The sequence below is a fragment of the Geotrypetes seraphini genome, chromosome 5 (assembly GCF_902459505.1).
Source record: "Geotrypetes seraphini chromosome 5, aGeoSer1.1, whole genome shotgun sequence".
In the NCBI taxonomy this organism is placed as follows: Eukaryota; Metazoa; Chordata; class Amphibia; order Gymnophiona; family Dermophiidae; genus Geotrypetes; species Geotrypetes seraphini.
In genome coordinates, this window is record NC_047088.1 from 204,047,938 (window position 1) to 204,075,514 (window position 27,577).

At 46.4% G+C, this 27,577-nt stretch overlaps 2 protein-coding genes across 6 annotated transcripts in view; one reads left to right on the forward strand and one right to left on the reverse strand.

Moving 5' to 3' along the window:
- PPIG (peptidylprolyl isomerase G) overlaps positions 1–22,079 on the reverse strand; it is a 259,537-nt gene extending 237,458 nt beyond the window's left edge. The window contains 1 exon segment of the mRNA XM_033944704.1: positions 21,888–22,079. The gene's annotated coding sequence lies outside the window, so the exon portion shown is untranslated.
- The window catches only part of FASTKD1 (FAST kinase domains 1), a 134,639-nt gene continuing 129,108 nt past the window's right edge, over positions 22,047–27,577 (forward strand). For 4 of the 5 annotated variants that reach the window (XR_004539471.1, XM_033944708.1, XM_033944706.1 and 1 more), the window contains exon 1: positions 22,194–22,377. The gene's annotated coding sequence lies outside the window, so the exon portion shown is untranslated. The other variant, XM_033944707.1, reaches the window with a different exon arrangement.

Consider the following 27,577-nt stretch of genomic DNA (forward strand, 5'->3'; position numbering starts at 1 on the left):
CCCGTACCAGAAATTTGTTGAGGCGTCTCAAGTCTAGTATTGGGCGTAGGTCTCCCGTTTTCTTCGGTACCAGGAAGTAACGGGAGTAGAAGCCCTTCCCCCCGTTGGTCGGGGGGAACCTCCTCCACTGCTCTAAGGCGAAGCAGGTCTCGAGCTTCGGAGAGGAGTAAGGGTAGCTGCGTCCGGTTGGGAGGGCAATTCCTTGGGGGGTTGTCCGGAGGAATGGCCCGAAAGTTGAGAGAGTATCCTGATGAGATCACGCCAAGGACCCATGTGTCCGACGTGATTTGTTCCCAGCGAGGGTAAAAGGCTTTTAGGCGACCCCCGATGGGAAGGAGGCCTGGGACTATGGCGGAGGGGGCCCGCCCCCTTCCGCGTATCCCGTCAAAAGGACGGAGATGGTTTGGTAGTCGCAGGCGGTTGGGGCTTGGGCATGGCCCGGTGGTGGGCTTGCGGACGCCTGGGTGGAGGCCGCGAGAAGGCAGGAGTGGATTTTTGTGGGTAGCGGCGCGGAGGGGCCCTATACGGCCTGGACGCGGGCGGTTTGGGTTTTTGTCGGACGAGGGAGGCAAACGAGCGTTCGTGTTCGGAGAGGTGTTTTGTAGCCGCCTCGATAGTGTCATCGAACAGTTCTTTTCCCACGCAGGGGAGGTTAGCCAACCGGTCCTGTAAGTTGGGGTCCATGTCGACCAGGCGTAGCCAAGCTAGTCGGCGCATGGCGATAGCAAAGGCTGCCTCTCTGGAGGAGAGTTCGAAACCATCGTAGGCCGCGTGGAATAGATGGAGGCGCAGGTTGGAGAGGGATTCCAATAGCAGGCTAAACGCTCCTTGGCGGGAGGCCGGTAGGTTAGTCTCAAAGGCTCTCAGTAGTCCAATGAGGTGTTTGAGGTAGGATGTGAAGGTGAAAGTGTAGCTTTGTACCCTAGAGGCCATCATCGCGTTTTGATATAGTCTCCTGCCGAACTTGTCTAAGGTTCGGCCTTCTCGGCCTGGGGGGACCGCCGCTGAGACCCGGGAGGGGTGAGCCTTTTTTAAGGAGGATTCTACTAACAGCGACTGGTGGGAAAGCTGTGGTTGTTCAAATCCCGGGAAGGGTACTGTACGGTACTTGGCCTCCATTTTGGAGGGCACGGCTGTGACCATATAGGGGGTCTCCAGGTTCCTGAAGAGAGCCTGTTGGAGTACCGGGTTAGGCGGTAAACGAAGGGACTCTCTGGGCAGTGATGGCATATCCAGTTCCGCTAGGTACTCTTTAGAGTATCTGGATTCGGACTGGAGGTCTAAATTCAAAGCGTGGCCCAAGTCCTGGACAAAGCGTGAGAAGGATGGTCGGGATGTTCCCGAGGCCCCGTGCGGGGTCGGTGAACGAGACCTTCGTCGGGTGGAGAAGGAAGGGGAGGCTTCTCTCGAGTAGCGAGGTTCCTGCTCCGATCCAAGCTCTGAGGCCGGGGAAGCACTGTGAAAGTGTTCCGGGGTCGTGGATCTCCGACGTCTCGAGAAGCCCCTCGGAAACGATGCCGGGGTTCGGGGTACCGATCGATGTCGAATCGGTGACCTTGACCCGGACTCCCTCGGTGAAAGCCCGAGACCTCGGATCGGAGCCCCGGTCCGAGGGGGAGTTCGGAGGATGTGTGGGTTGGAGAGTGATAACTCTGTCACCCTCAGCGGTCCCGTACGAGGTGTAAGTGAACGGCCTCGTAGAGTGGGGGAACCCCGGGCCTTCTTAGAGGTACGGCGGTTTGAGGTTTCTGTCGGTTTAGCCCGACGTTTTGCCCTGTGGTGGTCTGTGGAGGGAGAGCGCCTCGGGTGACTCGGCGAGGAGTCCGAGGAGGATGAGATGCGGCGAAGTTTGCGCACTTTTCCCCGAGGTGGCTCGACGCGAGGCTCAGCCTGGTCTGGCACATGCGGGGTCGAGGTCGAGGCAGAGGCCGGTTGTAGATGGGCCATTGCAGCGGACAGCTCCGACGAGATCATCGCTCGGAATAGGTCCTGGAAGACGGGCACGGACAGCATCGAAGGCATGTCCCCTGCCTCGGTGCACTCCACCGGGGGCGACCTCGTATCAGAGTATTCCCGTGTGGTGGAGGCACGGCCCGAAGGCTTGGGGGGCTTCGTCGGGGCTGTAAGCATGGGACTTCCGCCATGCGTCGCCGGTGTCCCCGAGGTTGGTTTCTTCGCTGGTACAGAACCTGAAGAGGGAAGAGGGGACTTACCCGGAGCCGAGGCTTTCTGTTATCCCAAGGACTTCGGAGTCGAGTCTCGAGGCGATGCCGAGGTATTCGGGGTCGAGGTCAAGGCCGGGGCCGAGGCCGGGGCCGACCTCGAGGCCGAGGTAGAGGGTTGGTCTGGGGCGAAAAGATCCGCCATGTGGGCTTTCCTTCGACGGAGGGCCCGGTTCTGGAAAGTAGCGCACTGGGGGCAGGAGTCGGTTGGATGAGCGGCCCCCAGGCAGAGGATGCACCAGCGATGCGGGTCTGTGATGGAAAGAAGCCGCTCGCACCGGGTGCACTTTTTAAAGCCGGTCAAAGGCCGGGACATAGAATCGAAAGTGGCCGCGGCTCGAGTAGCCACGCGGCCACGGGGACCCGGAAGCCTCCGGGTCGGTCAAATGAAGCAGGAATCAAGTTGAAGAAGAAGAAACTTTCGCGCACAGCGACTTAAACGATGAAAAAACAAGAAAGATCGCGGTGCTAGAAGGCAGTTGGGGCAGAGCCTGAAAAAACACGACTTCTAGGCTCAGCGGAAAATTTTGAACTGGAGACCACGAGGGGATGCACCCCCTAGTGGAGCAGGAAGGCACGCATGCGTGGAGCAGCAGAGCAAACTTAAATCTTCAATCAAGTTTGCTTGAAAATGCTTCCGCATCAGGGCTCCGTAGATGACGTCACCCACATGTGAGAATATCATGCCTGCTTGTCCTGGGATAAAAGAAAAATCCAACCATCCAGGAACCACCATAAATAGTTTGTGATTAAAAAAATAGCAGATTAGAAAAAGAAGTAATTGATGAAAAAATTGCTATTTATGTAAGAAACTGAATGAAAACCCATACTTCATTAATATGGTTCAGTCACTGAGAACAGGATACAGTCCATCCAGCAGAGCAGATGCTGCAGGGAAACTGCTGGATAAAATGTGCAACAAGTCTAGAGGGTAAAATTGTTAACCTATGCCTTTATGGGTGGAGTAAGGCCCATAATGATCCTATTGTATGTGGCAATGGGATTTGTATACCACTTTTTTGCTGTTACACATTCAAAGCGATTTATGTATATACAGGTACTTATTTTGTACCTGGGGCGATGAAGGATTAAGTGACTTGCACAGGGTCACAAAGAGCAGCACTGGGATTTGATAACCTCAGAGAACTGAGGCAACAGCAATACCAACAAAAGAGGAGATTTTTCTCACAGAAACAACTGGTATCTTAGAAAATGCATACAGAAGATCAGTGGTCCCCAACTTTTTTGCACCAAGGACCAGTTTCATGCAAGACTATTTTTTTCAGGTACCAGGGGGGAGGAAGGCAGGGAAAGACATTCACGAACATAATCAATAAAATGCATAATATATAATTATATATGTAAATATAATTATTAAATTTTATATTATGTTCTTTATTTCTATTATTACCTAATACACCTAACCATAATGTCAAATCAGTTATCAGTTGGCACTCTTGAGCTTGATTCCTTGCAAGTATACAGTCCCATCTAGTAGTGATGGAGACGGTGACACCCGAAGTGTGTTCCTCTTCTGCTGTCTCTCCCCTCCCATCCAACACTACCCTACTCCATGCTGTTTCTCCAGCCCTCCTCCCTCTCTTCATGCTGTTTCTCCAGCCCTCCTCTTTCCTTCCCCCCTTAATGTTGTTTCTCCAGCCTTCCCTCCCTCCCCCCCTCATAACTTCTCTAGGCTCTCCCGATTCCCCCACCTACCTCCTCCCTGGGCCCAACTGCTGTAAATAAATGTTTATGTAGCCAGCAGAAGCAACAAGGTAAGCCTGCTACTGTCGGCCTGCCCCTCTGCAAGTCCCGCCTATGCGGGAACAGAAGTTTGTGCAGAGAGGTGGCTTTTGGAGCAGGCTGGTGGTGGCAGACTTTAAAGAAAGATACACCAGTGAACTGGTGGAGGTCTCTTATTAAGCACTTGGATTTAGAAACAATATTGAAATAATGATTTCACTTTTAACAGAAGTAACTTCTTCCGCTAGCATAGAAAGAATACAAACTACCTAGCTCTTCCCCTGAAAAAGCCATCCCTCTAAAACAAAAAAAACAACAAAAAAAGGAAATTTACCCTCACCATGAAGCCACCTTCTTGGCTCCTTCTCCTCCTGCTCTGCTCTTCTCCCTACACCACCCCATGCTTGAAACCTCTCCCCCCAATCTCCCCGACCCTTTATTTGACTTCAACATCTGCCCTGGCCCCAAAATCCCCACGTTGCTGCGCCCCAGAAACCATCCCTCCAAACCCCCCCCTCGAAGAGTCAACCACGCATCCCTAAAATCTGTTCCCTCCGCAAATCTCCCCAACCTCGCTTCAGACTTGCTCACCCCAGTCCCAACACTCTATTGCAACGCCAGATCCGCTTGCAATAAGATTCAAATCCTGAAAGACCTTCTCGAAGATTCTGACCCGGGATTCCTATGCGTCACGGAATCTTGGATCACAAAAGATGACATATTCACACAAAACGAACTCTGCTCCCATGGCTACCAAGGTCTCTTCTCTCCCAGAACTAACCGAAAAGGAGGCGGTCTGGCACTAATCTACAAATCTTTCTTCGATGTCCAGCTCATCGAAAAAAGCAGCCACACCGCTCTAGAATACATACTAGCCTCGGTCAATGACGAACTCCAACCTCACCCACTGGGAATCCTACTTCTTTACTGCCCACCTACCCCATGGAACAAATCCTCTGATCTCGTTCTTGAAACCATCTCAAACGCCTTCCTCAAATTTCAAAGACTCTTGATTATCGGGGACATCAATCTCCACCTTGATGACAACTCCAACAAGGACACAATTGAACTGAAGAGCTTCCTCACCTCTCTTGGTTTCTCCCCCCCTTCACCTTCCCCAACCCATGAAAAGGGACACACTCTAGACCTCATCAGTTTCCTGGACCTTACCGCCTACAAATCCATAGCCAGCGGCACCCGCTGGGAACAGGTCCCCTGGTCTGACCACTTCCTCGGGACCTTCTCCTTCCCCATCTTCATGTCGCATCTTGGGGCTCCTCCCCGCCCCTCTAACTCCATTACCTTTCGCAAAAAAATTTCAAGCGACCTGTTCTGGACAAAATTTCTCAAACAACTCTCCTCTGCCCCCATGCCTGTAGACCCCGAATCCAACTGGCATAACTGGACCGCCCTCTCCGAGTCCACCTACCATTCCCTAGCCCCCCTTTCCTCCAAATCCATCTCCTACCCTCGCAAAGCCCCTGGTACCTCCCTTATCACAAAGAACTAAAGCAGAAATGTCGAGCCCTGGAGCGCAAGTGGAAAAAATCTAACTCACCCATAGACAGACAGTCCTGGAGAGCCAACATCAAGCTCTACAATTTAGCACAGAAAAAAGCAAGGAAGAACTTCTATGGTGAGAAAATCACCAGATCCAACAACCAGAACAGTACACTTTTCAATATCTGGCGCTCCCTAACCTCCAAAAAAGATTCCATCTCTCTCCCCTCCTCTCCCTCAGCCGAAGTGCTAGCAAAATTCTTCAATGAAAAGGTCACTACCCTACGATGTTCCTTCCCACCTGCAATCTCCTACAACTCCCTGGTTCTCTCTGACCCCAACCCTACTCTAATGGCCCCTAGCACTATCCCAGCCGACAGATTCTGGGCTGCCTTTGAGCACGTTTCCGAATCCCATATCCTTAAACTCTGTCTGAAACTGAAATCCTGCAAATGTTCTTTAGACCCTTTCCCCTCCTACCTCTACGAGGAAATACCCACTCAGGCCATCTCTTCCATTTCCAAACTCCTAAACTCCGCCCTACATTCGGGCCTCTTCTCCCCAGAAATGGGCCATAACGCCTTAACCCTCTAGTGAAAAAACCTGACCTCGACCCTTCCACACCATCCAGCTATCGCCCAATTGCAAATATCCCTCTCCTAACCAAGTTGCTCGAGACCATCATATTGACCCAACTCTCATCCTATCTAGAGAAATTCTCCATTCTCCTACCTTACCAATAAGGCTTTCGCCCCAATTTCAGCACTGAATCCCTACTGACCTCCCTAATCTCCAAGGTTCAACAACTTCACTCCCGCAACAAGTTCGCCGTCCTCCTGCAATTCGATCTTTCTGCCACTTTCGACGTCGTTCACCATGATATCCTAATCTACCAACTCCCCGAGATCGGCATCACCTCTACTGTCCTCGAATAGTTCTCAAATTTCCTCCGCTCCCGATCCTACACTGTCAATAGGAACGGCATCTCATCCTCCCCCTGGATACCAATCTGCGGAGTCCCGCAAGGCTCACCTTTATCCCCTATCCTTTTCAACATTTATATGACCTCCCTAAAACTCCTCCATCTATCCCCCCTTGAAACAATTTACACCTATGCTGATGACATCCTCATCCTTCTCGAAACAGACTCGAACCTCACTAATCTCTCAGAGAACATATCCTCTTGCATCTCGAACCTACAATCCTGGGCCCACACTGTCCAAATGAAATTGAATGAATCCAAGACAAAACTACTCTGGCATGGCCCAAATCTAGCTCACCTACCCTCCTCAATCCCACTGTCCTCTGGCTCCACTCTACAGCTCGAATTCTCCAGCAAGGTCCTGGGCGTTATCATTGATTCTACACTGTCCTTCAATGACCACCTTAACTCTCTGGTAAAAAAATGCTACTTCAGCCTTCACATGCTGAGGAAAGTAAGATCCTGCTTCCACCAAAATCATTTTGCCGTTCTCGTCCAATCTATCATCCTCTCCAGACTAGACTACTAACGAAGAAAAACCTTCACAGACTCCAACGGATCCAAAATGCCGCGGCAAAAATCAAATTCGATTACGTTTCACCGCTCCTTTCCAAGCTTCATTGGCTCCCGATAATTCCCAGAGTTCACTTCAAATGCATCTGTCTAACTTTCAAGATCCTCCACGGCATCCTCCCTCCATTAATTCCACTTTCTTGGAATTCCTCAAATCTTAATTCCACCAGACCTACCCAAAAATCAAAATTATCCTTCCCCTCATTAAAAGGCATTTCCCACCAGGGAAAACTAGGGACTTCCCTCCCCTTCAGATTCATCAAGCTCTGGAACAACCTTACCTCCCCTCTTCGAAACCTGAGTGCTCTCCAAACCTTCCGTAAACATCTGAAAACATGGCTTTTCTCTAAAACCTAACACTCCCCCCTCTTCTGTCTTCCCAGCCCTCTAACATTCTTCCCTCCTCTGATCTCCTCTAGCCCTTCCTTGGAGTTCCTTTCTCATTACAATTCCTGTAAACCGTGCCGAGCTCCACAACTATGGAGATGGTGCGGTATACAAACCCAAGGTTTAGTTTAGTTTAGTTTATATTCTCTTCTCATTAATTCTAAATTGAGAAATTGTTTGGGACCTAATAAAACAGGAAAACTTGTTTTTCTTTTCCAGATTATGAACAAACAAGAAGATGAAGATGAGTGAGCCACAGAAGACAGTATTTAAAATTTTTAATGTGTGGACCTGATAGTCTAGGTTTTTAAAAAAAGATATCTTGTTTAATCACATCAGTTAACACGAATGTTTAAGCAAATACAAGAATACATATGCCATAATGTTATTGTTAAATAAAACTACTGTATTTAAATTGTTATTAAGGTAATGATTATTTCTCCTTTCAAAAAATTACAGCAGAATGATTAACCTATTAAACTAGAAATAGTTCACCTTGCAATAATTTCATAATTATTTATAACATAACATAAAATTTTATTTATATACCGAAATATACTGTGAAGTTTGATGCGGTTAACAGGGGTAAGATGAAGAAGATCATACATAAGAGGGCACAACGACAAGTAACATAGGCGTTTAAATAACAAAGGATCTTGGCAGGTCAGAGTCAAATACAATACAGGTGAGGAGATAAATGAAGAACTCAAGAAATACATAGATTATCCATGTATAGTATTTCTAACAGTATAACCAAATCAGTAATTTTTTGATATAACTGTAAAACTAATTTTAAAAGTTATTTTCAAAAAATGAAACCTTCATCTGATTGTAAATATTATGATTATACCAGCAAATATGAATCTTTTTGTAGAAAACCATGATTTAAATCAAGTGATTATACTAGCAAATATGAATCTTTTTGAAGAAAACCATGATTTAAATCAAGTCTTTCTGACTAGTGATTTAAATCGATTTGATTTAAACTAAATCCACCTTGTTCCCTAATATGACAGATTGATCCCCATCTCATGTATACTAGGTAGAGTCCAGTCCCATGGAGTAAATCCATTTTTCAAGATGGTGGCACCAGATGCTGAAAGTAGAGGGTAGGTGTGGGTTGGTTTAGTTGGAGGAGGTGGGGGAGGGGGGATTACACTATAAACCAGAAAAGTTTTTATTTTACTGGTAGATATAAAAAAGGAAGGACATTGGCTCAGGCACTGACAGAAAGGGTAACATTAAAAAAAAAAAAAAACAACATTTGCATTGGCCCAATCACTGCTCAAGCACTGCCAGGAAGAGTGACATTTTGCAATGAGCTGTGGATTTATTGACACGTTTTTAACACAGCATTATTTGCATGCTCACTGCATACTTTAAAATCTAGTATTTGTGTTGTGTTAATTTTGAGGTAGAAGCTACACATTGAGCCATTTCTATAACATGGCTTTCTGCATTGGCCCCCTTGTTTGTGTGTGTCTCTACATGTGTGATCAACTCTTTCAATCTCGCTTTTTTACTTTCATGTCCTCTAATAATCTGCAGCAGTGACTGCTCCTTATTAAATACACAAAGGACTGAATTCTATAAATGGAACCTAAAACAAAACAAAATCAGTGGCTAATAAAAAGAAAAACACTTTGGCCCTGATTCTATAAAGGGCACCTAAGTCATGCCTAAAATTAGGCGTGCTTTAGGCGTCCAATCTAAGTAGTTAATGAGCCAATTAACAAGCAATAATTGGTACTTAGGCATCCAAAGGACAGACACCACTTTGTAGACACAGCCACAATTTCATGGACGCCCATGTTTAAAACTCACGCCTAACTCAATAGGTGTGGGCATGGAATGGGCAATAACTCAATTTGGGAGTCCTTTGATTCATTTACATAACACTGAGCAACCTAGGGTGTCCATATCATGCCTATATTTTAGGCGAATGAAAACCAGGTCTACTTTTGAGCTTAGTTTGGGCTTCAAATAGATCCGAGTTCTATGGACTGAATTTAGGCACTCTTTGGATGTTCTTGCGGAACTTAGGCACAGTTTGGATATCCTTAATGCGATCTGCTAAATAGTTCTCTGGGTTTTTATTTTTGCTTTATTAAGCTCAAAATACATTTAATAAGGCACCACATAAACGGGGCACATCAAAACAGATACATTGCATGCAAAACCTTCTATTTTTGTGGACAAACAGCAATGCTATTTGCTAATTAGAGGAAAAGAACCATTAACTGAAGCACAGTACATGAAAAACATAGCTTTAGTTTTCTTGCTAAAAAGCTACCCTTTGTTTCTGACTAAACAGTGTTCCAATCCGCTCATTCTTGAAATCAAAGAAAGCAGATGACAAAAATATATAAATTGCATACTCTACTTCATTTGCAAAAGCTTAAAACCAGAAAAAAACAGATACAGACCTTAGCATGGCTTCTACTTCATTGCAAATGGAGGCTTGCAGCTGCACAATGGTGACCTCATTGTGAGATCATCAAGGTGTACCTGAAAGGTAGAATGCCACAATTAAAATATGTGCTGGAGGAGCAGGTTGGGATTTGAACTTATAACCTCTGGAAGAAGAGCACAGGGCTTTTACTTATTGAGCTATAACAGCTTCCAGGCAGGTGTCTCTGACTGCCCTGTGATATGATAGATTAGGAAAGTTGTCTCTGATGCAACTTCCAGTTTCGACAGAGATGACCTTTACGGCAGCAATTTCAACGTTCTGGCTGCTCGTAAGAAGCAAATTTAGAAATCGCCTGCCACGAAGGTAAGGGGCAGGGAGGGAGAAAGGGAAATGCTCGGGCGACAGCAGTGGCGGTGATCAGGAGGGAGGGAGATGCTTGGATGGGGCGGCAGCAGCAATCGGGAGGGAGGGAGATGCTTGGACGGGATGGTGGCAGCGGTGATCAGTAAGGAGGGAGGGAGCGTGAACGGTGACCGCGCGCGTACCCTCCTTACTGATCGCCGCTGTGCGATCGCCACTGCCGCCCAGTCCAAGTATCTCCCTCCCTCCTGATCGCTGCCGCCGCCCAAGCATCTCCTTCCCTCCCGGGGCAGTGAATGGCCTTGTCCCTGTAGCTGTGGTGAACACTGTTTTTTCCCCACCGTTTCGGCGGCTTACCATGGGTAACAGCCACCTTGTCATTCTCTACTTCGGTTAATGGATCTTTTCCTCTAATTAGCAAATAACATTGCTGTTTGTCCACAAAAATAGAAGGCTTTGTATACAATATATCTGTTTTGATGAGTCCTGTTTATGTGGTGCCTTATTAAATATATTTTGAGCTTAATAAAGCAAAAATAAAAACCCAGAGAGCTATTTAGCAGATCACATTAAGGACATCTAAACTGTGCCTAAGTTGAGCAAAAATGTCCAAAGAGTGCCTAAGTTCCGTCCATAGAACTCAGGTCTATCTGAAGCCTAAACTGTGCTCAAAAGTAGACTTCCTTACAATGTCTATAGGAGCCAGTTTTACAATTGCTATGCAGTTTGTTAGCTCACTCTGTAGCACACTAGTTAAACCTATATCCTTCCATCCTAATGTTGCTGGTTCGAATCCCAATCACTCACTGTCTGATGGAAGAGAAATAAATAAAAGCATTAAACAAATCCAACTCCTAGTATTACAATTAAAATGAAAAACATCATAAAATCACCATTCTAATAACATGATAAAATATTATAACATTAAGGACATTGTTTGGACATCTAAATCTCACCTAAAACCTGATTCTCTAAAGAATGCCTAAAACGTTAGATGCCTAAAAAACTCTGCTGAGCATGAATCTATTGAGACACCTAAACAACGCCTAACTTTAGACGCATTTTGCAGAATCAGGGCCTTTGTGCTATTCTATAAATAACAATCAAAGGGATCCTTTTACAAAGCTGTGGTAGTGGCTGCTGCTGTGGTAATTGCTCCGACGCCCATCGGGATGTAAAAGGCATTGGAGTATTTGCCACATGACAACCACTGCCACAGCTTTGTAAAAGTGGGGGTAGTTAGGCACCATTTAAAGAATAGCGTTTAGTGCCAGGAATCGCTCCAAACTATAGGCATGGCCATTTATACCAACTGAAAGGTGGTGTAAAGTCTAACGGCTAAATTAAGTGAAGATCTCCTCCCCCTCCATTCTATAAATACATGCATAAATTCAAGAAATGCCTGGTCCACCCATGATCGTCCCATTTTTGTGCCTCCTTTTTAGAACAATCAAAATAAGAAAACCCGAATTATACTAGAACAGCACTGATATAGTAAACAGATGGTACTAGCTTGAGACAGAAAAAGCACAGTTACTTACTGTAACAGGTGTTATCCAGGGACAGCAGGCAGATATTCTCTACATGTGGGTGACATCATCCACGGAGCCCCGTTGTGGACAGCGTTTCAAGTTTGCTAGTACTGCCCACGCATGCGTGCCTTCCTGCTCCACTAGAGGGCACATCCCCTCCTCATAGTCTTCAGTTCAGATAGCTAGCAAAGAAGCCAACCTCGGGGAGGTGGGTGGGTTACGAGAATATCTGCCTGCTGTCCCTGGATAACACCTGTTACGGTAAGTAACTGTGCTTTATCCCAGGACAAGCAGGCAGCATATTCTCTACATGTGGGTGACCTCCAAGCTAACCAAAAAAGGGGATGGAGAGAAAGTTGGCAATTTAGGCAAACAGATTACGCAAAACCGACTGGCCAAACTGGCCGTCACACCTGGAAAAGGCATCCAGACAGTAGTGAGAGGGGAAGGTATGAACCGAAGCCTTGCAGATCTCCTCAATAGGCGTGGCTCGGAGGAAAGCGACAGAGGCCGCCATCACTCGTACTTTATGTCCTGTGACTCGACCTTGTAGCGAGAAACCAGCCTGAGCGTAGCAAAAAGAAATACAAGCAGCCAACTAGTTGGATAAGGTGCACTTGGAAACCGTTAGGCCCAACCGATTAGGATCAAAAGAGATGAACAGTTGAGGAACCGTCCGATGAGACTCGGTGCGACGCAGGTAAAAGGCCAACACCCTTTTACAATCAAGAGTGTGAAGCGCCACCTCCCCAGGATGAGAGTGGGGCTTCGGAAAAAACACCGGAAGAACAATGGACTGATTGATATGAAAGTCCGAAACCACCTTGGGCAAGAACTTTGGATGAGTACGCAGGACTACCTTGTCATGATGAAATACAGTAAAAAGGGGGGTCCGCAACCAGAGCCTGCAGCTCACTGACCCTGCGAGCAGACGTGAGAGCAACCAGGAAAACCACCTTCAAGGTGAGGAACTTCAGAGGAGCCTTATCAATGGGTTCAAACGGAGGTTTCATCAATTGAGCCAGAACCACATTAAGATCCCAAACCACCGGAGGATGAACATTGAAGAGACCCTTCATAAAGCGGGAAACCGTCGGATGGACGGAGAGTGGTTTCACATCAAACGGCCGATGAAAGACAGCAATCGCACTGAGGTGGACTCAAATAGATGTCGATTTGAGTCCCGACTGAGACAAGTGGAACAGATAATCCAGCACTGACCGCAAGGAAGTAGAGAGCGGTTCCATGCGGAGCTCAGCATACCACGCAGCAAATCTGGATCATTTCTGGGAATAGCATTGACAAGTGGAGCTCTTCCGAGAGGCCTCAAGAACATCCCTCACTGACTGAGAAAAGTCTAAGGCGGAAGACATGTGGAGAGGAACCAAGCTGTTAAGTGTAGAAACTGCAGATTGGGATGCAACAGCGAACCCCGACTCTGAGACAGCAGAGAAGGAAACACAGGAAGAAGAAGAGGCTCCCTGACACTGAGCTGGAGGAGCAGGGAGAACCACGGTTGCCAGGGCCACCGAGGAGCTATCAAGATCATGGTGGCATGGACCGACTTGAGGTGTACCAGCGTCCTGAGAATCAGAGGAAAGGGAGGGAATGCATAAAGGTACCTGCCCGTCCAATCGAGAAGGAAAGCATCCGCCTTGAGACGATCTCGGGAGAACATCCTCGAGCAGTATCGAGGCAACTTGTGATTGATGGGCGAAGCAAACAGATCCCCACTGAACAAACACCTGCTGCAGAGTCTGAGAATGGAGCGACCATTCGTGCGGCTGAAGAAGGCGACTCAACTTGTCCGCCAGACAATTTTGCTCGCCCTGGATATACACCGCCTGAAGAAAGATGTTGAGGCACAGCGCCCACTGCCAAAGCCGAAGGGCCTCCCTGCAGAGCGAAAGGGAACCCGTACCCCCTTGCTTGTTCACGTAATACATCGCCACCTGGTTGTCCGTATGCACCAGGACGACGCAATCCTGCAGCAAATCACGAAAAGCCACCACGGCGCAGGAAATGGCCCAGAGCTCCAGAACGTTGATGTGGCAGCGACGGTCAGCACTCGACCACAGACCCTGACTCCGAAGGCCATCAAGGTGCGCTCCCCAAGCGTATGCCGAGGAGTCCGTCGTCATAACCTTCTGATGCGGGGGCGTGAGAAAAAGCAAACTTCTGGACAGATTTGACGAGTTGGTCTACCAAAGGAGCGAGCGTTTCAAGGAGGGAGTCACCGCAATGAATTTGGAAGCGGGATCCCGATCCTGCTGCCACTGAGACGCCAGTGTCCACTGAGGAACACGAAGATGCAACCTGGCAAACGGTGTGACGTGAACGGTGGAGGCTATGTATCCCAGAAGGATCATCATCTACCTGGCCGAAACTGACGACCTCTGAAGCACCAGCTGACTCAGCCACAAGAGGATAGCACCGCCCCAATGAACTGCAGGGACTGAGAGGGGCACAACTGGGACTTGGGGAAGCTGATCTCGAACCCCAGACTCTGAAGGAAGATAATAGTCTGACAGGTCGCTGAAATAACCCCCTCCTTCGACGGGGCGTTGATAAGCCAATCGTTGAGGTACGGGAAAACCTGAAGGCCCTGTGACCGTAGGGCAGCCGCCACCACCACGAGGTACTTCGTAAAGACTCTTTGGGATGAAGCGAGCCCGAACGAGAGGACCTGATACTGCAAGTGAAGGTCTCCCACTCGAAAGCGAAGAAACCTTCGGCAAGCTGGATGGATCAGAACGTGAGTGTAGGCTTCCTTTAGATCCAGGGAACACAACCAGTCCCCTTCGTCCATCAAAGGATACAAGATGGGAAGCGAAAGCATGCGGAACTTCTCCCGAACTAGGAATTTGTTCAACCTCCAGAGATCCAGGATATGACGAAGGTCCCCGGTCTTTCTGGGAACCAGGAAGTACCGGGAAAACACCCCCGAGCCCTGTTGGCAAGGGGGAACCTGTTCCACCACCCACAGACGAAGAAGGGCATGTGCTTCCTGAAGCAGCAAAGGCAGCTGCTCCCCTTCCATAAGAGGCTCTCTTGGAGGCCTGTCCAGAGGGAGAGTATGGAAGTTGAGGGAGTACCCTCCCCGGATGACGGAGAGGACCCAAGAGTCCGTAGTAATCTCCTCCCAACGGCGCGCAAAGGCGCGCAGAGGGGAAACCTCCAGGGCGGGGGAGGCCAACCTCTGCCTGTCCGGCCAGTCAAAAGGATGGTGAGAGTTTGGATACCGCCAAGGAGGAGGGCGAGAGAAGGCAGGCTTAGACTTTTGTGGGTACCGCCGTGGAGGAGGACGGTAGGACTTGGGCGTAGCGGGCTTCGCCTTAGGCCGGACCAAGGAAGCAAAGGAGCGTTCATGTTCAGAGAGACGCTTTTTGGCGGCCTCGATGGAATCATCGAACTCGTTCCCTAGACAGGGGAGGTTGGCCAACCGGTCCTGCAGGTTAGGATCCATATCAACGATGCGGAGCCATGCCAGGCGCCGCATGGCGACCGCAAAGGCCGAGACCCTAGATGACAATTCAAATGCATCAAAGGAGGCCTGGAACATGTACAGCCGAAATTGCACCAGAATAGCCACAAGCTGGTGAAAATCTGCACGGTTCTCGGCACTCAAATCTGCTTCGAAAGGGGGAAGAGCCTTAACATACCACTTGAGATAGGATGTAAAGGTAAAGTTGTAATTCAGAGTTCTGATAAAGCTGTCTCCCGAATTTGTCCATAGTCTGGCCCTCTCTGCTCGGCGGGACAGCCGCATACACCTTGGACGGATGAGACTTTTTAAGGGTAGACTCCACCACCAAAGACTGATGGGAAAGCTGAGCCTTTTCAAAACCCTTACAAGGCACCGTACGGTACCAAGATTCCATTTTAGATGGAATGGCAGGAATAGCAAACGGGGTCTCCAAGTTGCGAAAGAAGGTCTGTTGCAACACCGGGCTCAAGGGAAGCCGCAGGGATTCCCGGGGAGAGTATGGGAGCTCCATCTCCTCCAAATATTCTTTAGTATACTTGGAATCCGATTGGAGGTCCAAGTTCAATGCCTTCCCCATATCCATAACAAAGCGAGTGAAGGAAGAGGGTCTACTCTCAGAATGGCTCCCAAGCGGGATGGCCGAGCGAGACCGCAAGGCAGCAGAAAAGGAGTGGGAAGCCTCCCTGGAATACTGCGGAGGGATATCGGTATCCACCATCAGGGACGCCGAAGACGCCCCGCTAAAAGAACAGGGTGGAGTCGACGAAACCCTGCGTTTTGAAATACCAGGAGGGGAGGACCCCGGGGTCCGGGCCCTCGAGGCCCCGTAATGCCTCCGCGGGGAACCACGTCCCGAAGACAAGCCCCGTGAAAAGGAGGCAGGATCCCCCTGAGGTCGGTGCCTCGCAAACAGGAGAGCACAGCAGGCTCAGGTTGGACATGGTAAGGTCCGAGGCTTTAACGGACCCGGTAGAGCGAGGACCAGTAGACCTACCCCGCCTTGAGGGGAACGCCCGGGGACGCTTCGCAACACAACTCGACTGGTGCCTCGACTGAGGTCGACTCAAGGGAGAAGCGTGCCTTGATGGAAGAGGCGAAGAATCCGACGAGGATAACCACCGAGACCGGTGTACTCGTTCCCGAGGAACCTCGTTGGAACGCTCAGGCTGGTCAATAGCGCGCGAGGTCGAGGCCGGCGCAAGGTGAGCCAACGCCGAGGAGAGCTCCGAGGAGATAACCGCCTTCAACACCTCCTCAAACATCGGCACCATGACCATAGAAGGCCGAGTAGGTGCAGCAGTGCGTTCCACCGAGGGCGACCTCAAGGAAGAGTATTCCCGTATGGTGGAAGCACGCTTGGAGGATTTGGAAGGAGGTCTCGTAGAGGCCTGCGGGAGTACACTCACCGCCTGGATGGCCAGAGACTACGAGGAAGGCTTCTTCGGTAGCTGAACTGAACCTGAGGAGAGAAGAGGGAACTTACCCGGAGCTGTCTTCGAGGTCGAGGCCGCCGAGGCCTTCGAGGTTGAGGGAGACTTGCCCGGCGCCGAGTTCTTTGAGGCCGACGTCGAGACCGAGGCCGAAGCAGCCTCCATGGCGAAGAGCCCGAGGTTGGAGAGTAGTACAGCGCGGACAGGAGTCCGTCGGGTGGTCAGCTCTAAGACAGAGAATACACCAGCGGTGTGGGTCTGTGATAGAAATATCCCGACCGCACTGAGAACACTTTTTAAACCCGGTGAGAGGCCGGGACATAAGGCAAAAAGATGGCCGTGGCCGCGCGAGGCCAAGCGGCCACAGCGAACCGGGAGTCTCCGGTCGCCGAAGGAAAAACAAAAAATTTCACGAACGTGGAAAGATGATAAGGAACAAACCTCACAGCGACTCCCGATATAAATAAAGAAGCCGCGGTGCTAGAAAGGCACTTAGAGAACGCAGAGAAGAGAGACAGGGCTTTCTGGCTCCGCGGAAAACTAAGAACTAAAGACCACGAGGAGGGGATGCGCCCTCTAGTGGAGCAGGAAGGCACGCATGCATGGGCAGTACTAGCAAACTTAAGACCTTCAATCAAGTTTGCTTGAAACGCTGTCTGCGACGGGGCTCCGTGGATGACGTCACCCACATGTAGAGAATATGCTGCCTGCTTGTCCTGGGATAAAATGTGTACTGCAACAATATATATATGTATGTAACACTAATAATATCAGTAATAATCAAAAAATGTTTTGTGGTCAGTCAAATGAATGGAAACCCTTCAATCCGTGCGCGGGTGACAATCCAGCACAACACATCATCATAGAATCTTACTCGTGTGTAGTGAATCAAAATAACAGTGCATAACACTTGTGATAAATCATACAAAATTATATAAAGTTGCAGTAACACATCAACTGACAACAAGGTAGAATAACTGTAAAAAGCAGTAAAAAGACTTAACTTAAGTGGACGGCATGCAAAAGCAGGAACTCCCCAAACGAGTTTCACAAGGGGTCCAATTGCAGAAGCTGTACTCCAGGAAACATATATGGTTCAGATGGTTCAACTGATTCGGTTTCAGAAATAATCCTTCTTCAGGAACCTGTCCTAAATGACATTTCTAATCTGGGCATTTTCTCTTGGAAGTTCATTTGGGACTGGTTCCTGAACAAGCACCTACATAAATTTTAATTAAACCAATTAGCACCATTAATTGCTTGTCAGGATCCCAATTATCAGTGTTAATTGGATTATTCAATTAAATTGCACATACAATTTTTAGTGATTATTATAGAATTTGGGAGAAAATGACAAATGACCAAAGAAAGTTTAGCTTGGTAGCTAAGATTCAAAGCACAAAAAAGATGCAATCATGCATTTTGGAAAGCAGAAATCCAAGGAAGCAGGACATGACTGAGGATGAAAGGATGAAAAAAGAATATTTAAAATACCGATGATCTGAAGGTAGAAAAAAATGTGTCTAGATAGTGGCTAGAGAAAGAGAAATTCTAGGGTGCACAGGAAGAGGCGTAATCAGTAGGGAAAAAAAGGAGGCAGTAACACTTTTATACAGATTATTGAAGGAGAACTGTGTCAAATTTTGGAAGCCATACTTCCAAAAATATGCACACTGGATAGATGTAGTCCGACTAAATGCTACCAAAACAATGCATAATCTATATTAAAATTATTTTAAAAATATGACTTATGGACTTAAGCTAGTACATGTTAGAGAAAAGGAGAAGGAATATCAGAGACATTCAAATATCTGAAAAGTATAAACAGTGGCATACCTAGCTGCGACACCCGGTGCCCATCATTTTTTGATACCCCATCCCCTTTTTACAAAACTTCCCACTTTGGGCTAGATTCACTATGCCCATGGATCCGATTTGATCCGTGGGTGATCCAAGGCCGGGCGATAGATTCTGAACGCGCCGTCATGCAAAGCAGGCCCATCGGAGGCATGCCCCCAACCGAATGCACGATTGCTGAATAGCGATCCCGACACATGCGCAGACCATCTGTAGATGGTCTGCGCATGGTTACAGAGCAACCTTTTTAAAAAACTTTTTTTAACTGAAATCTGCCCATTTGCCTGCCCGCAGGGAGCCCTCACAGCTGTCCCACTGATTCCTGGTCCCATCTCACAGTGCCTCCCCACTCCAGTTTGCAATGACACATGTTGTGAGTGAGGGATCTTCTGGGAAGTCTGCTGAATGACAAGCAAACAGAGATTTTATTTCACAAGCTCGTGGTTTTAACCTGCTTTAAACCCGCAGGTTAAAACCAAGGGCTCAAACTGCAGGGAAGGGCAGTGAGCAGGAGTTACTGAGCAGGGCGGATGAGAGCAGAGAATCGGGGAAGGAGTGAGCAGGGCAGCAGAGAGCAGAGAATCAGGACAGAGAGCAGAAGTTTACTGAGCAGGGTGGCAGAGAACAGGAGAGGGCAGTTGGAAAGGACGTGAGAGACTGGTCCCCAGCAGTCGCTTCTTTTTTGATCGTCCAGCCCAGTCGGTGTTCCAGATTTTGTTTAGTAAATCACTGCCTGCCTACTTTGCATGCTGTTTCCCCTTATTTGCATGCGCAGATCGGAATCGGAGGATGATCGGCACAGAGGTTAGTTAATTGGGTCGGAGGAAAATCGGGTCGTCAGGACACGATCGGTGTCCTTAGTGAATCTAGTCTTTTCTACTTAAAAAAACAAACAAACCGTGTTAGTCCAGTTAGCACTTCTTAATACCCCCCATTTTGTACTTTAAAAAAGCCCCAGTCCAGTTAGCACTTCTTAATGCTCCTCCCCCCCACTGTTTTAGAATTTTTTTTAAAAAACCCAACCAGTCCAATTAGCACTTCTTAATGCCCTCCCCCTCCGCTTTGTACTTCATGTTCTCACCCTTCTCTCCTGTCCGGTCTGATGCCGCCAAGCTGAAAAAGCTGTCCGGCCTTGGCAGTGATTCAGCAATGTTGCCCGTGGCTCCCCTTCCTGCTTTCCGTTTGCCATGGTCCACCCAGGCGAAAACAGGAAGTTGCATCATTCAGAAAGACCAGGCAGACACGGAAAGCAAGAAGGGGAGCCGTGGGCAAAGTCGCTGAATTACTGCCAAGACTGGACAGGAGAGAAGGGTGAGAACAGGAGAGAAGTGCGAGAGCCTTGGGGCTGGGCCGTGAGAAGGGGAAGTTCCCAGACCATGACTCCAAGGCTGGAAACACCTCCCTCATGATTGCACCCGGGGTGGTCCCCCCCACCGGAAAGCCACTGAGTATAAATAACACGAGAAAAAAAAGTCGATAGCTTTCAAACTAATCTGAAAGCTTTAAATCAAGGTAAAGTATGTAATCTAAGCATTGTACAAAGATGTGTTTCAATGACAGAATGCATAGCAGAGGATACAAATGACTAGATATAGAGCAGTTAATACTGGCGGCAGGGAGACTAAGAGGATGGGAGTTATTAATGGGACAGGTCAAGCGAGTACGAAAATGGGACTTCTGAGCAACAGGTCTTTTCACTAAAGTGCATTTGAATTAGCATGTGCTATTACCTTGCTGGCATGACACTAAGGCCCTGATTCTATAATGTCCACCTAAAGTTAAGTGCCAATATATCGCATTTACATTAATTGAGCAATAGGCTTAATCAGTGCTGATGCTGGCATACACCACCTTACAACTGGCTTTAATTGGACTTAATTGAAAGTTAGGCACCTAACTTGAAAACATTGATTCTATAAAATGTTAGGCACATCTTTGTGAATTAAGTGCCATTAGGCTCCAATTTCGGTTCCTAACTTTAGGAGAAGAAAACCCTGGCATAAATTGGGAATGCCTAAATGTTAGGATGCTGAGCACTGCCAAGCATGCTTAGGTGTTGCCAAGTGTGATTCTATGATGACTGCCTAAGTTTTATAGTATCAGTGCCTAACTTTAGGTGAACTTTAAGGGCCTAAATGTGGGAGTGTGTGGCGCAGGGGTTAGAGCTACAGCCTCTGTGGGTTCAAATCTGTGGGTTCAAATCTCTCACTACTCCTTGTGACCCTGCACAAGTCACTTAATCCCCTCATTGCCCCAGGTACACTAGATAGAGTTTGAGCCCACGGGACAGATAGGGAAATATGATAAAGTACCTGAACGTAAACCACTTAGGTTATAAGTGGTATATAAATAATAAAATAAATAAAAACCCTATTATGAGGTGGAAAATAGGTAAGTTATTGGCAGACAATGGGCATGAACTGAACATTGCAATTAGTGCACAGTATGTTACCATCCACGTGCGTGCGGTTAGTGTGGATGCAATTATTGCCACATAAATAGGAGGCAGTAAATGTACCGTATCCATCAAATACAAATACTGTATAAATAAAAGGCAATTCTATAACAGGGCGCCTATCATAACCAAAAAGAGTAACACCAGAACAGCCACACTGAGGCACAACTTCTCCTCAAGTTTGCTGCCTAACTGATGATAATTTTAGAAGTGGGGGCCTTACCCCAGCCATATAGCTGATTTAAGTGTCTAAATGCCAGAAACACACATCATAAGTTTGAGCATTCTGAATTACACATGTGCGAGTCCTAATCAGGACTAATCTACCTGTGAAACATGTGCTATGTCAAATATGCATATTTACAGAATGCCATTTAGGTAGAATTTTGACAAAAGAGAAGCAAAGGTCAATACAAAGGCGTCCCTGTTTAAAAAAGAAAAAAAGTTTCCAACTTCCAATCGGAAGACTCTATTATGTGTTTTCAGCTCCCAGGCAAAGAATAAAAATATTTACTGATAGCTACGCCTCCAGACCAGGAAGAGACACTAACAAATTTCAGCACCACTGCAACCCCATTGATGAGGGAGAGCTTTGCCTGAGCCAACCACGGTGCCCTTCAAGCCTGCAATGCTGTCGTTGCGGGGGAGGGAGGGTGTCCTACCACAAAAGAATTTATATGCAATACTGTACCAAAGAAATCCCAAAATCATAAACAGCAACAACAAAAACAGACATCAACACAAAAACTCAATCCTTACCCGCTCCTCCGTACTTATTGCAAAGAAAACAGACCCAAACATCCCATGGTAGTCCGTCCCCACAGATGATGGGTCCCGCTTTCAAGGAACATTTTCCCGCTCTTCCCTCGGGAACCTTCTCCCCCGCGGCCCAGGCATACACCCGCGCACCCTTCTTCCCACCGCTGGGTAGGAGCGCCTCACTTACCTATCGCGCGGGAACAGCCTCGTTTGCACCAAACACTGACCCGCCCCTCTGCCTTTTTGAGATCTATCCCACGTCGCCACGGCTATACCAGGGCGCTTCTCTGTCACGACTAATACAGCAACTCGCCACTTAGGCCCGACCGCGCCATTGCTGCAACAGCCGCAGGTAGACACCAACGCCAGAACCCCTCGCAAAGCAGCTTCCGTAGCGCAAGGCAGAGCACGCGCGTGAGGAATACGGCACGCCGGCGTAAGATGGCCGACTTTCGGCTTACTGCTGTACAGTAGTGGATAGAAGGTAGGTCACGTTCCGCGAGCCGTGGTGCGTTCCAGGGACGTCATTTCAAGTGCGCCTACAGTTAGGAGGAAGATGTGCCCCGGCGTGGTAGTTTGGGTGACGGTCGTGAGTAATAATTTATTTTAACTGGAGTTGATGCAGCAAACAACTGCAAGTGAAGAGAGGATGCGGAGCAGAGGACTCCTGTTTACGGGTGCGTTACAGCATGGTCTTTGCTCTCCTGAGTTAAACGGGTAGTTGTACAAACAAGGCTCATCAATTATGATGCACAGTGTACTTAAAAGAAAATCAGTTTTAAAACTTTTTTTATTTTTATTATCAAATACGTTTATTGCAAAACAATTAAGTGCTACCATTTTTTGGGAAAACGTTTAAATAATAAGTAGTGTAAAAATATGGACCTCCTTTTACAAAGCCGCGGTAGAAACCTCTGTTGCAACTTTTTAAAAACCAGCCATGGTATCTTAATATCAGATTTGTTTCTGATGCTTTACTTTTGAACTTTTTTTGTTTGTTTGTTTGTTCACATAGTTTTATTGCATTTGTAAATATAAGGACAATATAACAATCAATACAGAAACATTAACAGTGGAGACCATTTGTTTTCTAGAGAGGGAAGGGATTGGGACTTGTATACCAAAACAAGAGACTTGTGGAGAGTTGATGTCCAAGATGAAGACTTTATTGAAATAATTTGATAATCCACATGAAAATGTCTAGGACCTAATACACTGGGAACATTTGGACCCAACACGGTCTGTGTTTCGACACTATTATCTTCCTTAGAGGTCCTATGGATAGAAATATGTAATGAATGGATATGAAATGATATATAGTGTAATATTAGGTATTTTTTAAATTTATTCATTCAATTTTCTATACTGTTCTCCCAAGGGAGCTCAGAACGGTTTACATGAATTTATTCAGGTGCTCAAACATTTTTCCCTGTCTGTCCTGGTGGGCTCACAATCTATCTGGGGCAATGGGGGGATTAAGTGACTTATCCAGGGTCACAAGGAGCAGCATGGGTTTGAACCCACAACATCAGGGTGCTGAGGCAATAGCTTTAACCAATGCACTACACTCTCTCCTTAGGTATGTAAGAGTGAAATGAAATTAGGTCCAAGTGACAACAAAGGTATTAAGGTGAATGGTGCCGTTATACATAATTGTAGTAGGAAGACTAGTGATCTTTTTGTAAGAAAAAGCATGATGTTGGTGAAAACATAAAGCACACCTAGCCATAAAGTGCAAAATATCAAGATGAAGGAAGTTCTTGTTACAAAATACATATATATATGTATTACGTGCGTAACAACCAAACATAAAGAAAACAACAGATATGCGAGATACCCTGGAAGCATAAAATGTGAGAATTTTATTTACCTATTGAAACATCTTGGCAAGGAAATATAACAAAGTTGCATAGGGTAACGAACCAAACAAACTGTGCAAAGAGTAGGGGAGTACATACCCTGTAGGTTCTATAAAGAGATTCATGGATTATATACTAGAAGTGAACTATAAAGGGATAAAATTAGGAATTTAAAAGAAGAAATAAACTAAAAGCTTGTCAATATTTAACCTCAATATGAATTAAAATGCAATTCTGATTCAAATATGGTACCCTATTTGTTGCGATAGATTATGAACTAAATAGTAACAAAGAACAAAACAATGGAATATTTTGCCCTATTTATTGCAGTAAAGTATGAGCTAAAAAAGCAACAAACACAAAGTAATTAAGATAAGAACATATCCATAATTAAAGGTACCTTGTTAGGCGCGACTAAGCTCAAAAGAGCAGTAGGACTGATTAAAAAAGGTAAAACATAAGTATCAATTAATTACGCTATGCAAAACCTATTATATGCAAGCCGATAATAAGCAAAGCATGTAAACCAAGCAAACGGAAACTCTGGATAAAACCACCAGAGCTGTTTAGAATACTTAAAAAAAACTAAAATGTTGTGCTGGAGGCTGAGATAAATGTGCTAATGAGGTATACTCAAAAGCAGGAGTGAATAAAAATGCGCATCAGTGAAGCTGTAATATTTAAACCAATGTTAAGGGCACCAAAATGTACATGTTGATTGTGGATTGGGTATGCACAGATGGAAGGAGGAGCCATGAACTGTCAAAAAACACCACTGCTAAGAAAAAGATAATAACTTTACCAAACAAACAAAGCGGTTTACATACAGGTACTTCAAGCATTTTCCCTATCTGTCCTGGTGGATTCTCAATCTCTCTAATGTACCTGGGGTAGTGAAGGATTAAGTGACTTGTCACAGGGAGCAGTGTGGGTTTTGAACCCACAATCTCAGGATGCTGAAGCTGTAGCGCTAACCTCTGTCGCACTCCCTCCTGCTCTGTGAAATTCAATCTAGGACTCTGCTTGTAATCACCTATCTTTTACAGAAGTATGTTAGGCATTATGGCCCCCTTTTACTAAACTGTGCAGCCGAGTACCGCACGGCAAATGCTTCAACACCCATTCAATTCTTGTGGGCATCGGAACATTTGGGCACATGCTGTCAGGCTTAGTAAAATGGGCATATATTAAGCACCTTTATGAAGATGCTTCCAATCAGGATATGCTTATCTTGTCGCTGACATGCATTAATTATGTGGTAACTCTAAACTCAAATCTTCATTACCCCAGCTGACAGTGGTGTAGTTAGGTGTGAATGAGCCCCCAGTGGAAAAATAGAGATGAAGTTCCCTGTAATACTTTTGCTCCCAAGGTAGTGGGGACATTTGGAAGTGAAGAAGCAGATTTTCCAAAGCTTAAAAAATAGCATTCTTTCTACTTTTGTTGTCTGAGCATTGCTTTGGTCCTCTGTTTTCTGGTATTTCACAGATCTTTCCAGGGTCTCCTGTCCTTTTGACATTATTTCTTTCTCTGTGTCCAGCATTCATAATTTCTGTGTGTGTCTATCTAACCTGTCCAGTGTCTTCTCTCCATGTCCTTGTCCTGATTCTTCTCCCATGTTCAGCATCTCTGTCCAGCATAACTCTGTCCCTATTCCTCCCCTTGGTCCAATATTGCACCTCTATATCTCTGTTCCTAAGTTCTCTCCAGGGCCAGCACCTCTTCTATATCCCTGTCCATCTTCTCTCTTCCATTCATCCTGCACCCCTGAATCCCTCCCTATTCTCAGTGGTCTTCTATATCCCTCTCCCTCTGTTGGTCCAGCATCTGGTCCAGTCTCTCCACTGCCCCATCCCTCCCCAGTCCAGCATCTCTTCCTTCCTATTTGCTACAGATCTCTCTCTCTGCTCCCCCAGTCCACAATCTCTCCCCTCTTTTTCCCTTTTCTCCTGGCCTCTTTTTCCCTCTGCCCCTCTCCCCTTCTCCCAGTTTGGCACTTCTGTCCCCAGGTCTAGTATATTTCCCTCCTGCCTTTTTCCCCTCCCTCTCCGCCTGCAGGGTCCTGCACTACTCTAGTTCCCCCACTCAGCATCATTCCAGCTCCCCTTCCCTGTCCTCCAAAGCTGCATTGGTTCAAATAAAAACAATGTAGATCATGGAAATAAGGACTTATATAGATAAATTAGGAGTGAAAGAAATGAACAATTTACAAATGGAGAAAAATGGGAAATATATTTTGGAAAAGAAGTATACAAAGATGATCAATAAACATTCCTACACACAGAGGAGTCATGAGGATAAGATGTCTATAATTCAGCCACGGATGTAAAATTCAAGATACCTTTGATTGTAGCACTGCGAAGACTCAAAGATTTGACACTGACAGTGTTTTGGCATCTGTGCCTTTGTCAAGAGTCTCAAAGGCTTATTACTCTATCACTTGAATAGAGCATTCAACACAGGTCAATGTAAGGAGCGAACAGTGCAGTAACTGGTGTCCAAAGCAAAGCTTACTCGTGACCCTCAGCTTTGCTTTGGACACCAGTTACTGCTCTGTTCGCTCCTTATATTGACCTGTGTTGAATACTCTATTCATGTGATAAGAGTAATAAGTCTTTGAGACTCTTGACAAAGACATAGACACCGAAACACTGCCAGTGTCGAGTCTTTGCAGAGCTACAATCAATAAAGTGTATCTTGAATTTTACACCCATGGATGAATTATTGACATCTTATCTTCACGATTCCTCTGTTGTGCTGTGCTCTTGCCGTCGGAGAGGCCACCTTGGGCTTTTTTCTTCAGTGTCAACAAACATTCCTGACAGAGCATATGAATACGATCAGTTTAAAGGAGATTAACAATGTAATAAAGAACTTACCAAAAAATAAAGCACCCAGAGCTGATAATGGTAGAGTTTCTGTAGAATTAGTCAAGGAAAGTACTACATTTCTCACAAATTTGTTGAATCAAATATACAACTCTGAAGAGCTGATTGATTATGCTATATTTATAGACTACTTTCCTTGAATGAATTCAGCTCAAAGTAGTTTATCCCAATGTGCCCAAAAATTTGTCGCAGTTTGTTGCAACAGATTTTGACCAGTTTATCTGCTACTATAGCTCCAGAGCAAGAGTAAATACAGACTTCAGATTTTTATCAAGGTTTATCCTTGCATTGGACACTACACTCTCAAATTTGCAGCAATTCTGCATGAATAGCTGCATCATAACATTCCTTGAAATTTGGCATCTTTGATACAAGTGCTGAAATCTGTCAATTTTCAGGGTCAATTATAAAAAGAGTCTGCCTACAAAAGCAACTCTGTTTGAAAGAGAAAACTTTACCCTATAAGACACATACCGTTTGGTTTTGCAATGCCACTGTCATAAATGTACAAATTTACCTCAAAGTTAGGAATGCTTAGCAGTGTGACATTGAATATTTGCATTTTGCATTTATGTTTGATAATTTGAAAACCACTGTATTTTTGTTTTATACTTGTCAAAGATTTCTAAAGGTTAGAAACATAGAAACATAGAAATAGACGGCAGATAAGGGCCACGGCCCATCTAGTCTGCCCACCCCAATGACCCTCCCCTACCTTTCTCTGTGAATAAATCCCACGTGTCTATCCCATTTGGCCTTAAAATCAGGCACGCTGCTGGCCTCAATAACCTGAAGTGGAAGACTATTCCAGCGATCAACCACCCTTTCAGTGAAAAATAATTTCCTGGTGTCCCCGTGCAGTTTCCTGCCCCTGATTTTCCACGGATGCCCCCTTGTTGCCGCGGGACCCTTGAAAAAGAAGATATCTTCTTCCACCTCGATGCGGCCCGTGAGATACTTGAATGTCTCGATCATGTCACCCCTCTCTCTGCGTTCCTCGAGTGAGTACAGCTGCAACTTATCCAGCCGTTCCTCGTATGGGAGATCCTTGAGTCCCGAGACCATCCAGGTATTGTTTTAATATGTGTTTTTCTGATGGTAGTGATTGGTACTATATTTTGTGCTTCTTT